Source organism: Fukomys damarensis, unplaced genomic scaffold, assembly GCF_012274545.1.
Source record: "Fukomys damarensis isolate Sample0158 unplaced genomic scaffold, DMR_v1.0_HiC HiC_scaffold_4, whole genome shotgun sequence".
Classification (NCBI taxonomy): domain Eukaryota; kingdom Metazoa; phylum Chordata; class Mammalia; order Rodentia; family Bathyergidae; genus Fukomys; species Fukomys damarensis.
The window spans coordinates 32,962,401-32,974,447 of record NW_022900916.1 but is presented as its reverse complement, the minus strand read 5'-3'; the positions used below and the strand labels follow the sequence as shown (position 1 = coordinate 32,974,447).

General features: G+C 40.2%; 1 protein-coding gene and 1 pseudogene across 5 annotated transcripts in view; both read left to right on the top strand.

Moving 5' to 3' along the window:
• Pde1c (phosphodiesterase 1C) overlaps positions 1–12,047 on the top strand; it is a 576,741-nt gene that overhangs the window by 127,064 nt on the left and 437,630 nt on the right. The window lies entirely within an intron of this gene.
• LOC104865018 lies at positions 2,241–3,807 on the top strand (annotated as a pseudogene).

Genomic DNA, 12,047 nt, shown 5'->3' with positions numbered 1-12,047 from the left:
TCAGCAGCAACACTGTCAGCAACCCACACTCCTATGTACTCTTGGAGTCCAGTTCATTCCAGATCCTCAGACATGCTCCTGGTAGCTTCTTTTTATTGTTTCCCTGGGCTGCAAGCCCATTGTGATTTCTGTCCCTGTCCTACCTTGCTCTCTTTCTCTCCTTCTCATACATTTTCTGGGTAGTGATTTGCCTGTAGTATCCAAATGCATCAGGTTGCTCCCTCTCTCTAGGATGATGATCTTGGCAAGTTTGCTTGGAAAATTCTTTTCCCTGTTTTAAAAAAACAGTTGGCCACCATCTCAACCAGGAAACTTTCTCTGATCTGCTCTCACAGTGGACATTTCCTCCTGTGGACTTTCCTCTGTGTGTGTGTATGTTTATGTGTGTTGCATTTACCATGCAGTATTACCGTTTATTAATTACCCATTGTCTCCCCATGTCTGTGACCTCAGTGTTCAACTCAATGCCTAGCACACTGTTTGTGCTGTAAAATGTTTATTTGCGTTGTTGTGGGAGGAATTGGTAAATGACAGGCACAGAGAGGCGCAGAATGGAAGTAAAATAACAAAAGTTTTACTCTGATGACTGGGATTGATCACACTTAATAGCAGTGCCCTGATTGACCAAATTGGGCTACAACTCATTCTTTTATAGGGTTTTACAGCCTTGATCTCATTCAGGTGGTTACATTTCATTGTCACAGTTCACATTGCTGATACACAAATCATGGTTGTAAGACAGTTGAATTTCAACCCAGATGTAGCACTTCCTTGTTGTGGAAGTTTACCTTTAAGATTTATCTAGTTATGTATTCTAGCCCAGGGGAAGGGGCATTCCTGGTCAGGAAAACAAAGTTAACAATGGTTCTTTTTATCTTTACAGTGGTGGTTTACAAAACTTTGAAGCTAGGAGTGTCTTCTTGTGCCTTATTATCTTAGGATGAGACTAGATGCCTCTGGTGTTTGTTGATTCTGAACTAAACAAAGCAAACTGCTGTTAGGGGTGGCAGAAGTCATTTTTACATTGTGACATTTTGTAGGTTTTTTGCTATTTATAAAAGTTTTCTCTATCAGCTTTAGGTTGAAACCATCTTTATATTAGTCCTATGCGTGATCCAGAGAAGGGGAAACTGAGGCTGCAGAGGCTATGTGGTAGGCATTGAGTCTAAGACAGATATTTGGGGAGGCAGGTCACAGGCCCTCATTTCTGAAAGCTCAGCTCTTTCTCACCAGCAGAGCTGCATCTTGGCCTTCTGTGAACCCTTCACTTTCAAGCTGCAGAAACTCAATTGTGTTTCAAGTCTTCAGGCCCTTTTAGAAATTCATCAGTTTAAAAAGGACAAGGAATGGTAAAGAAACAGCCCATTACAAGCAGATTCTCTTTCTACCTCTGGGGTTTCATTCATTGTGAGGCATTTGCATGAAGAATGCCTGCTGTGTTCTGTGAAAGGCCCAGAAGCTGATGAAGGCCCGCAAGCTGATGGATCATCATGGCCAGAAAAGGCCATTTGACCACAGAGAACATAGAAAGGCTATTTACAGAAGCAGCAAAAAAGATCTTATAAGTCACTAGTAAAGTGGCCCTGAAGACCATGTTTATGGTCTTTAGATAATCTGCATTTACCATAGGAAATGTGAATGCTACTTCTGAAGGTGACCTTAACTTCTTACTCAGTAATGGATGCTATTGCCCACTTCATAGATTGTTGCAAACATTAATTTAATATCATTTTCTCTAAGGGATATCATCTTTCTCTCCCAAGAGAGAGATCATCCTCTGTGATGGTCTCACTTACTCCTCCCACTCCAAACCTGTTTTTGTGCAGTAATCAGAATGATCTTAAAAATCACCACTCTAGGCAGCCACTTCACCTTTCCCACTGCTTCTCTTCCACATCCTCATGGCTTATTGGTGGGAGGCTAGTGTGGGGCAGCTTTCCTGGCTCTGACTCCCAGAGACCTGGTCTCGGACCAGCTTTTTGGCAGAGAAGCAGCCTGGCTGTACGGTGAGCCAGTAAGTCCAGTGCTTGTTGCCCGTGCAACTCCATTCTCTGCCCCATGCTGGGAACATTGTTCAGCCTCTGCTGTGTGTGTTCAGTGACCTGGACGAGAAAACCTGCAGTCCCCAGGCACAGCACCTGGCCTCTGGACATCCCAGCCCATGCAGGCAACCATCCCTGGTACAAGTGTTGTAACAAGGAAGTAGAGAAGTTTCTTTGTGTAAGGGTCAAGCCAGATTGGTAAAAAAAATAATGGGTTTTACGGAGCCTTATTCAGATACATGCTCTATGGTTAGACTTGCTGCCAGGGAAGGCAGTGTTAAAATCTTAAGGAAATTGTTGAAAAAAGGGCCGAAGCATTGATGTTGCTGATAATGCGATGGATGCCAATTCATGGAGCAGCTTATCACAACTCAATAGAATATTTGAGGATATTAATTCATGCAGATTCATCTGAAAACTACATTAAGACAAAGACTTTTGAAGGCTTCTGTGCATTACATTTTGCTGCAAGTCAAGGACATTGGAAGATTGCACAGATTCTTTTAGAAGCTGGACAAGATCCTAACGCAACTACTTTAGAAGAAACCACACCATTGTTTTCAGCTGTTGATAATGGACAGATAGATGTGTTAAGGCTTTTGCTTCAACATGGAGCAAACGTTAATGGATCCCATTCTATGTGTGGATGGAACTCCTTGCACCAGGCTTCTTTCCAGGAAAGTGTTGAGATCATAAAATTACTTCTCGAAAAAGGAGCAGATAAACAATGCCTGGATGACTTTGGAATCACACCTTTAATTTTGGCTGCTCAGTATGACAAGGTAGAAAGCTTGAGCATACTTATTTCATCAGGTGCAGATGTCAATGGTCAGGCCTTGCACAGAGCTACTCTCTTATTCATTGCTGCTCAAGAAGGTCATACAAAATGTGTGGAGCTTTTGCTGTCCAATGAGGCAGATCCTAATCTTTACTGTAATGTGGACAGTTGGCAGTTACCTATTCATGCAGCTCCACAAATGGGCCATACAAAAATCTTGGAGTTACTAATACCACTTACTAATCGGGTCTGTGAAACTGGACCAGACAAAGTAAGCCCTGTTTACTCAGCAATATTTGGAAGACATGAAAAGTACCTAGAGTTACTTTTCCAGAATGGCCACAGCCCAGATACCCAGATGTGCCTGGTCTTTGGATTCAGTTCTCCCATGTGCATGGCTTTCCAAAAGGACTGTGAGTTCCTTGGAATTGTGAATATTCTTTTGAAATGAGCCCAGCTAAATGAATTTCATTTAGCATACTGTCTGAAGTATGAGAAGTTTTCAGTATTTTGCTACTTTTTGAAGAAACGTTGCCCATTGGCACCATGGAACCATATATTTGAATTTATAAATCATGTAATTAAAGCACAAACAAAATATAATGAATGGTTGCCTCATCTTCTCCTTGCTGGATTTAACCCATTGACTCTACTATGCAGTTCTTGGATTGACTCAGTCAATGAAGACACCCTTACCTTCACTTCAGAGTTTACTAATTGGAAGAGGCTTCCATCAACTGTTGAAAAGATTCTGTCTGCTTGTGCCTTAAACTTCTCTTGGGATCTACATTAATTGCTTACATTTGTTCCATCCTTAGCCCATCTTTGTCGTTTGGAAATGCGGTCAAGCCTAAAAGCAGAACACTTGTCTGGAAATTGCTGCTTCCTAGAAGCCTATGTAATTATTTGCTCTATGAAGAGATTCTGAGGATGAATGAGGTTCCAGAACTGGCAGTTCATGATGGAGAAATCAGTGAAGCTACTTAACACAGTTCGTTTCTTACTCTGAAAACCATAACGACAAAAGAGCCATGGTGTACATTCATAAGTTGTAGTCACAAAAAAATGATTTTTGCTTGTGCAACTGGTTAGAGTTTAGAGGCAGTACTAATATGAATGTTTACAACTGGTCATTTCAGTTAAAAAAAATTAAATTTCACTTAAACTATTTTATTGCAGTTTCATTACCAGTAAATTTTTATGTTGAAACATTTGTTTACCTCACCATTTTCTGCTTTATTCTGCTAATAAACTGTGATGTTTCTTCTAGTGCCACACATGGCATATTCCCACCTATAATTTGTTTACCTGGTGCTCGCTGCTACAAATAGAATATGTAATACTTCTTTGGAAGAGTATACAATTGTGTTGTTGAATTTATTGTTGTTACTGTTATTTTGGGGGGCTGAATATTTCTTATGTTTGTAGCAGAGTACATTTCCCTATCCTTTCATATTTAATTTTTATCTTTGAATCCAGTTTTATGCAGAATTGACAGTCATTACCTTTTCACATGTAAACTCTGGGGATTTTCTTTTTAAAGAAAAATCAATAATATTGCTGGTCCCACCTGCTGCCATTTCTTTCTTTATATTCTTTGACAAAAATATACCCTATTTCTAATCTTCAAAGGTTAAGAATGTACCTAAACTCACAGGCACAATTTAAATTATAAAGTTAATTTTAGAATAAACAAATATTTTATCACTTTTAGAATATTAAAAAGGAGACTGAGGAGATATTATATGGAATCATTTTTAAAAAGATGTGTATTCCTGAGTTAGTATCACATATAACATAACATTCAAGATCCATTCAGTAAAGATGTAGGGCAAATGGGAAGGGTAGGGGAAAGGTAATAAGGGAAAAGAAAAAAATATGACAAAATGAAAAAATGGAAATAAAGTGTTTATAAATGAGGAGGGGATGAAGGGAGGACAGGGACAAGGGGGAAAGAAATGAGAACCAAGAACTGTCATGTAAAGGTTACACGATCCCAATAATGAACGTAATTTTACTGTATACCTTAAATGTACCAATAAACTCAATAAAAGGAAAAAAAAATCCATTCAGCCCAGAATCAAAGGGCGACTTTGTTCCTATGAAGCAGTAATAGCCAGTTCTATTAATATTATAGTGTTTTTTTCTTAGTATCTACATAGATTATCAAACAGCCCATGAAATAGACCTCAAAATCCTGGATTAATGAGGCACTACTCCATAGGTTTTTACATTTGCTTAGTGGGAATCTAGAGTCAAGAAGGATAAATACAGGACCACTGAATGGCTTAGAAGCTGTGGAGACAGCTTTGAGAGACATGAGAGCATTCCTGTCACCGTAGACAGTTTGAGATAGGGCCATCCCATGGGATCCTGTGGTTAAACACGGGGAGTAGAGCTGCCTGTCCCTCTGAGATAGGCCTTTGCTGTTTGATAAAAGCAGGATGAAAGTGGGGTGAGGGAGAATAGCACTGCTAAGATCCAGAGGAATGACTGGTTCTTTCTTCTGTGGGTCATATGTATAGTCTGAAATAGGTTACATATGGGAAATTCAGGTGGGGGTTCTGATAAATAAATTTAATAAAGAAATTTCAAAATTAAAAAAAAATTGCCACTCTCATTTTGCTACATCCAAGCTGAGAGTTTCTGCTCCCCTATGCTGGGAAGAACTTAAATGAGATCAAGCATTTAGAAGCTAAGGATAATTGGCAGAATAATTTTATGTCTATTAAATTTAGAAATACTGGGTCTTATAGTTTATGTCTTTTAATTTCAATTTTAATAGGTTTTTTTTTTGTATCTTATGAGAGTATATGTCTATGACACATTAGAAATACATGGTTTGAATAGCATTTGAACAGGAGGCCAAGGCTTTGGTCCTGCCTGCCTGTCTGGGGTTGTTTCTGTTCCTTTCCTGCCCCCCTCTGTAGCACAAACACACTGGCCTTCTGAACATTCATTCTCCTTCCTTAGCCTGGCATGGTGCCACATGTCCTTAATCCCTGAAGTCCAGGAAGCTGAGGAAGCAGTTAATATTGTATCAATGTGAGCTCTTTGTCTCAAAAAACCCTGGACTAAAAGAGGAAGTTTGGAGAGTATTTATTGGAAATAATAATAAGAAAAAAAAGCTCTTGGTGGATACCTGTTATGAGGGGATTTCAAAAGTGTTTTGATCTTATATAGATGAGCATAGTGTGTGGAAGGTTTTGTGAAGTTTTTAAAAATCAGATTTTTGGCTGGAAACCAGTTTGTCCAGGTCCACTGGGGAGGTTTGGGAGGAGCTATTAATTTAGTGCACTCTACCTAAAAAATCTAAGTGCAAAGAAAGTTTTTTTTTTTTTTTTCAAATCTCCCCTCTTACCTTAACTTTTACCCTTCTTCCTGTGATTTGAATTAGCTCAGCGTATATTCTGTTTGTTTTATCCAGCTGTTTTAGGTTGTCCTACATTCTGTTATGTACTATTACACACTACTGCACTGACGCAGGAGGATTGTACCATATGACACTGAGACAGATGTCCAGGGAGGCAAGGCGCATAGGCTCTCATCTCTAAAAGCAAAGCCTCTTCCCAAGCTGGGCAAGTTTGTGACTTAGCAAAGACTATTTAAAAAAAAAAAAAAAAAAGTAAATGCGCTGGGGATGTAGCTCAGTGTGAAGGCCTTCAGTTACATCTCTCTACTTCAATAAATCAATAAATCAACTCATCCTCTTATTGCGGGGAGCTGGGCAAATGCTTTTTCTCTGCCTGGATGTTTCCTTCTTGCCTACCCTGGCTGTGGTTTATTTCTTGGCTTATCTTCAAGTCTCAGATCATGTATCAGTTTCTCAAAGAAGTTGTCGTTTTCCTCCAGCCTAGCCAGTTACATACCATCTTGTGTTGGATTGTTCTCCTTCATAGTCCTTTACAAAAGTGTCATCAAATAGTTAATCATATAATTCATTGTTTAAGGTTTGTCTTCCTACTAGAATGTGAGTCCTCTGGGGGCAGAAGCTTTGTGGCTTATGCATTATGATCCTGGAATCTTCCAGAGTGCCAGGTATAGAGGAGGTGCACAATAATCAGTTACTAAATGAGTAGATGCAGAATCAACTGGAAAAGTGCTTTGCACATCGCTTATATACTTAACATTAATTATGATAGTAAAACAACAAAGCAGCAGGCAAGTCAGGAGGGGACACAAGTGAACTGTATAATACACAATTAGATTATCATTCCTGAATAACTGAAATTTGTGTAGGATATTCATAACCCTAAGTAGTTTGCCTCTAAAGGAAAATGTAAAATAGAAGTCCCCCTGGAGACATTAGCCATCAGTTGGGCTGTCAGGGCTCAGATCTGATTGATTCAGTGCATCTGAACAGATTTCCACTAGAAGGGCCTCATTTTGTCTGGAGCACAGGTATGTGCTGGGAGTCACGGAAGTGACATATCTGGTCTGATCCCTTGAGCAGCCTTTGTGAGCAATCATGAGGACTTTGGACCTTGTTTAAATAATAAGGAGCAGCCACAAGGTTTAAGGGCAGATAGTGTAGAAAATGGAGAATAAAGGGAAAGGTGTTATGAACATCTAAATTAGATCTTTATTATGCACAGGCCCATGGTCAGTGTGTTTACTACTCTTCTCAGAGAAATCTAGACAGGATGCATGGTGGCCAGGATTGGAACTAGGTTTGTCCTGGTGGCAGTAGCTGGAAGGACACAGACAGGATAGACAGAAATGGCAGGGCTTGGAAAAAGATTAGATATGGACAGTAAGAGAAAAGGAGTAAAGGATGTGACTGCTCCCAGATGCCCAGGCTCTTTTTAGGGTAGGCCAACACAGGTGTGTTAGTCAACTTTTTGTTACTTTAACAAATACCTAAGATAATCAATTTAGAACGAGCAAAGGTTTATTTGGTTCACAGACTTACAAGTTTCAATCCAAAATTGGTTGGCCTCATTGCATTGGTCCTGTGATGGTATATCATGGTGGGTGTGCATGGGGCAACACAGCTCACCTCACAGCCAGAAGCAAAAAGAGAGAAGGAGGAAGGGGCTGTGGTCCCACTGTCTCCTTCAAGTGTGTACCTCCAATATCGTGTAGACTTCCCTCTAGGGCCCACCTCATAATGGTTCCTCCACCTCCCAGAACCTTCCTCAGAACCAATCCTTTACCATATGGATCTTTGTGGGACACATAAAATTCAAACTGTAGCACCAGCTTCAAGTGTGCAGGTAGAAGTGGGATGAGAAAAGGGACTTAATTCTGTGCTGCCTGATTTAGGCTTAGGTGTGGCTGAATTGTGGGCAGCCATCTGCAGAGGAAAAATCCAAGTGTGTATCTATTGTGAGAAGCTAGGGATAGAGCCCAGGGAACAGGGACAGGCTGATGAGGAATCCACTGTCACAGCTGAATGAATTTAGCATTAATTCTGTGTGTGTGTGTGTGTGTGTGTGTGTGTGTGTGTGTGTGTGTGTGTATGTTGATAATCCATCATCTTCTTTATCTGCATCATGCTCCACTAAAGGTCTTGACTTAATCCAGCTTAACTTGTACAAATGTCGCCATCTGGCACAAGATCATATGCCTTTTCAATCAAAAGGAGAAGAATGATTCTATTCAGAAATGCAAGCCCATGACTGGATGCCTTCATGGTGTGTTACAGCCAAATCCAAACTTGTAATCAGCCTTTGAGGTTTTTAAAGTAAAAGGCTTATTTAGATTAAATATGAAACAATTCTTGTAGGAAAAAAAATCTCAACAGTTTGAATGGCTTTACACTGTCCTGCATCATTAAACCCAAGGCTGCGGGGTATGCTTGTGGAGGGTCCTCAGGCTGTTTCTAAGATAAGTGGTAAGAGGATATGGCTGGAGGGTTATCAGTGATCATCATCAGACATTCTATTTATAGCCCTCACAGCACTGCAGACAGCACTGACACTGGTTTAGCAGAAAGTGTATTAGGCAGGGAATTAGAGCCTTAGAGTGCAGTCTGTACACCACCTGCATCCAAGTCAACTGCGAAGTGAGCCAAGATTCTGACTCAGCCTCACTGAGATGGTCCCAGGAAACTCCATTTCTAAGACTTTACCACCCTAGGTAATTCTGATGCACACCCAGTTGAAGAATTGCTCTTCAAAGTCAATGATTTTGAGTTAGACAGACCCCCGGCCCCAGCCCTGCCTCTCAGTGGCTGTGCATGTGACCCAAGATCAGTCTCAAATGTGTCATTTATGAAATGGGGAAGTGCCCAGTGCACTCAATGTCATGCTTGGTAGTAAGTTAGTGTCCAGGAAATGGAAGCCATGTGTCCTCAGTGAGCTTCTGGCAGCCTAGAGCTATTCAATTTAACACTCTGTGCATGTGATGAAACAGTAGCATATGCAAACTCAACCTATCAAAACCGTGTACTCTGTTTCTCTTTTATGTAATTTAAAATTCTGCAAATTCACATTTTACATTTAGGTTTCTTGTTTAATACTCTACTGTGTGCATCGACACTGGTTAAGATTGTGTACATAAAGCCAAAATGACTACACTTTACATTTGAATTAAGGGGTTTTCAAAGGCAACCGTGGGGGTACATGTGATGTTTGCTGTTAGCGTTAACTTTAGAACCTCTCCCTCGCCCCCACAAAAGGTGTGACTCCACTATACTTAAGACACGATGATTGACTTATTTTGCGCTTTGATTTTTTTTATCTGCAAAATTAAAGTAATGACATTTCATGGACTGCTGAGTGGGAATGTGAAATCACAGTTGTGAAAAGCACTTACTTCTTAAAAAAGTTTTAAATTGTCAAAGTGGCATTGACAAAAATAGTCACCATTGTGATCGATGGCCCTTCATGATCAACTCTCAGAAACTATAGAATCTTGGATTGGACATTGATGCCTAAGTCCTTAGATTGGACTTTAAATCTCTTACATAGATTTGTATCTGTTTCTGATACAAGGTTGTCCAGGCCCTGCTTGAACACTGGTGACCACAAAATGGACCTTATTTTTCCCAAAGTTGGCCATCTTCTGGACACTAGATATCTTTGATTATTGGGTGTCTTTTTTTTTTTTTTTTTTTTTGTGTGTGTGTGTGTGTGTGTGTGTGTGTGTGTGTGTGTGTGTGTGTGTGACAGGGTCTCGCTATGTAGTTGAGACTGACCTGGAACTCACTATGTAGCCTGGGCTGGTCTTGAGTTCACAGTGGTCCTCCTGCCTCAGCCTCCTGAGTGCTGGGATTACAAGAGTGAGGCACCACACTCAGCTTTGACTATTGGGTATCTTTATAAAGTCCCACATCCTGACTCAAGGGCTACCATCCATCAACTTAGAGGATGTGTCCAATTTCTCATCTGTAGGACAGACTTTCCTGCATTTGAAGACTATGAACACTTCTTTTCCTTACCATAGACAGCTCTCCTGACATTCCTAGCTGATATATCTTCACAGGTACAGTGGCTCGTGTATCCAAAGCACAGAAAAAAGGAGCCTTTTCACATTTTTTCCTCTCCAAATGTTGTGTTTTTCAAATGTTAGTGACATTTTGCTTATCAGTGTTATTAGAAGTTAATAATGTGTGACAGCTGCATTGCAGAGTATTTGCAGAAGGTCCTGGTATGTCTGCTTAAGGAGAGGTAGTGATGGTTATTTGCAGAGGTTGTGTCTTTCCTCTTGTAAATCCTATAGTATTTCCAGGTTTCTGTGGAGCTCACCTCAGTGTGCAGTCTTTCTGTAAGTGTTGTTTGTTGTGACTCCCCTCCCAGCTTTGTATCTGTGTAATTCACTGGGTAGTCTTTCTTCCAAGTTCTGGGAAATCCCTTCTGGGTCTGCTGATTCAAGCTTTTGCTTTAATTTCTCATGCAGTTTTCACTTTTTTTATCACATGTTTATCTCTGAACTTCTGTGTTAGGTTTAAAACTCACTTAAGGCCCGGACTCTGTCTTGTACATCTAAGTATTTCTAATGTAATAATTTTCATGTTCTTGGTCCTTAGTGATTATAGTAATAATTTTAGAAGGTTTTGATCTTCTCTTACATATTAAATTCCCTTCCTTGGTGACTTCAACCATCATACTCTTTTTTGTATGGGGTCCCCCATTGTTTCTATCAGATTTCATACCTATAAATCCCATTGCCAACTGGGTTTCTCTTCTTTTTCATATTCACTTGACTCACCCAAGCTTATTCTGAATGGTAGTATGTCTTGCTTCAATTAATAGCCAACCCTTGCCCCTCCTCTTGTGGTATATAGTTTCTTATTGAGTTGACTCAATTCAATTTTGGAAATGTCTAAAACAGTGATAAATCTGAAAGAGAACTCAGCAAGTTATGACTGGCTGGCACTGACTTATTTTGGAGAGGACTGGGTCCTCTCCAAAGAACAGAAGACAAGATGGTGGAGCAGGGAAGGTAACGAAAGGGAAGCAGAACAAAGTTTGGCTTAAAGTATTGACAGAATATAACTTTAGAGATCACAACTTATAGAAATGCATTCTGCTACTTCATAAATTGTCTTAGGACTAGTTTTGGGCAATCAAAGAGCTAATTATGTTGCTTAATTATTTTGTAAATTCAGGGTATTTCAGTATTGGGAGGCATCTTGAAGGTTTTGTTATTTTAGCTAAACATAAGCAGTTTCTACTTGTCTGTATCTGAGGGGGTAACACTATAAGAGCGAGGTTACTATGGTTTCTACCAATTTATTTATTTTCAAAGAGAAATTTAATTTCCAAGGGGACTAAAATACTCATGACGTAGCAAGTATACTTTTGCCCTGTGGAGCACCCATGGCATAGGGAAGAGGCAGGCCTTTGGGGTTCTTCAGAACTTGGCAGGAGTCCTGCCTTGTCACATATGTGTTTTGCAAGTTTGGTCCAGTTGCATCACCTCTTGGTGCCTCAAATGACCATGGACATGCCTACCTTACAGAACTTTCCTGGGGACTGCAGGAGCTAAAGGGATTCACTCTGCATGTGAGAGGACAGGCCATGTGGAAAACTAGTGGGCTTCAGAGTCTTCTTGGGGAGATTAGAGTTTGTGTTGACACATACATGTTCTCAGTGGCTCCTCTTGTCACACTGTGAATAGCTGATGTGTCCTACAGATTCTACCATGGAGTGTCCCTGCCAAGGGGACTGAAAATCCTGGCTGCTGTCAGGGCAGCTTCCAAGACAGTGCTAAGGTTTTGGCGTGTAAGTGATAACGTTTTTTTTCCTTTCTTTTCTTTTCTTTTTTTTTTTTTTTTTTTT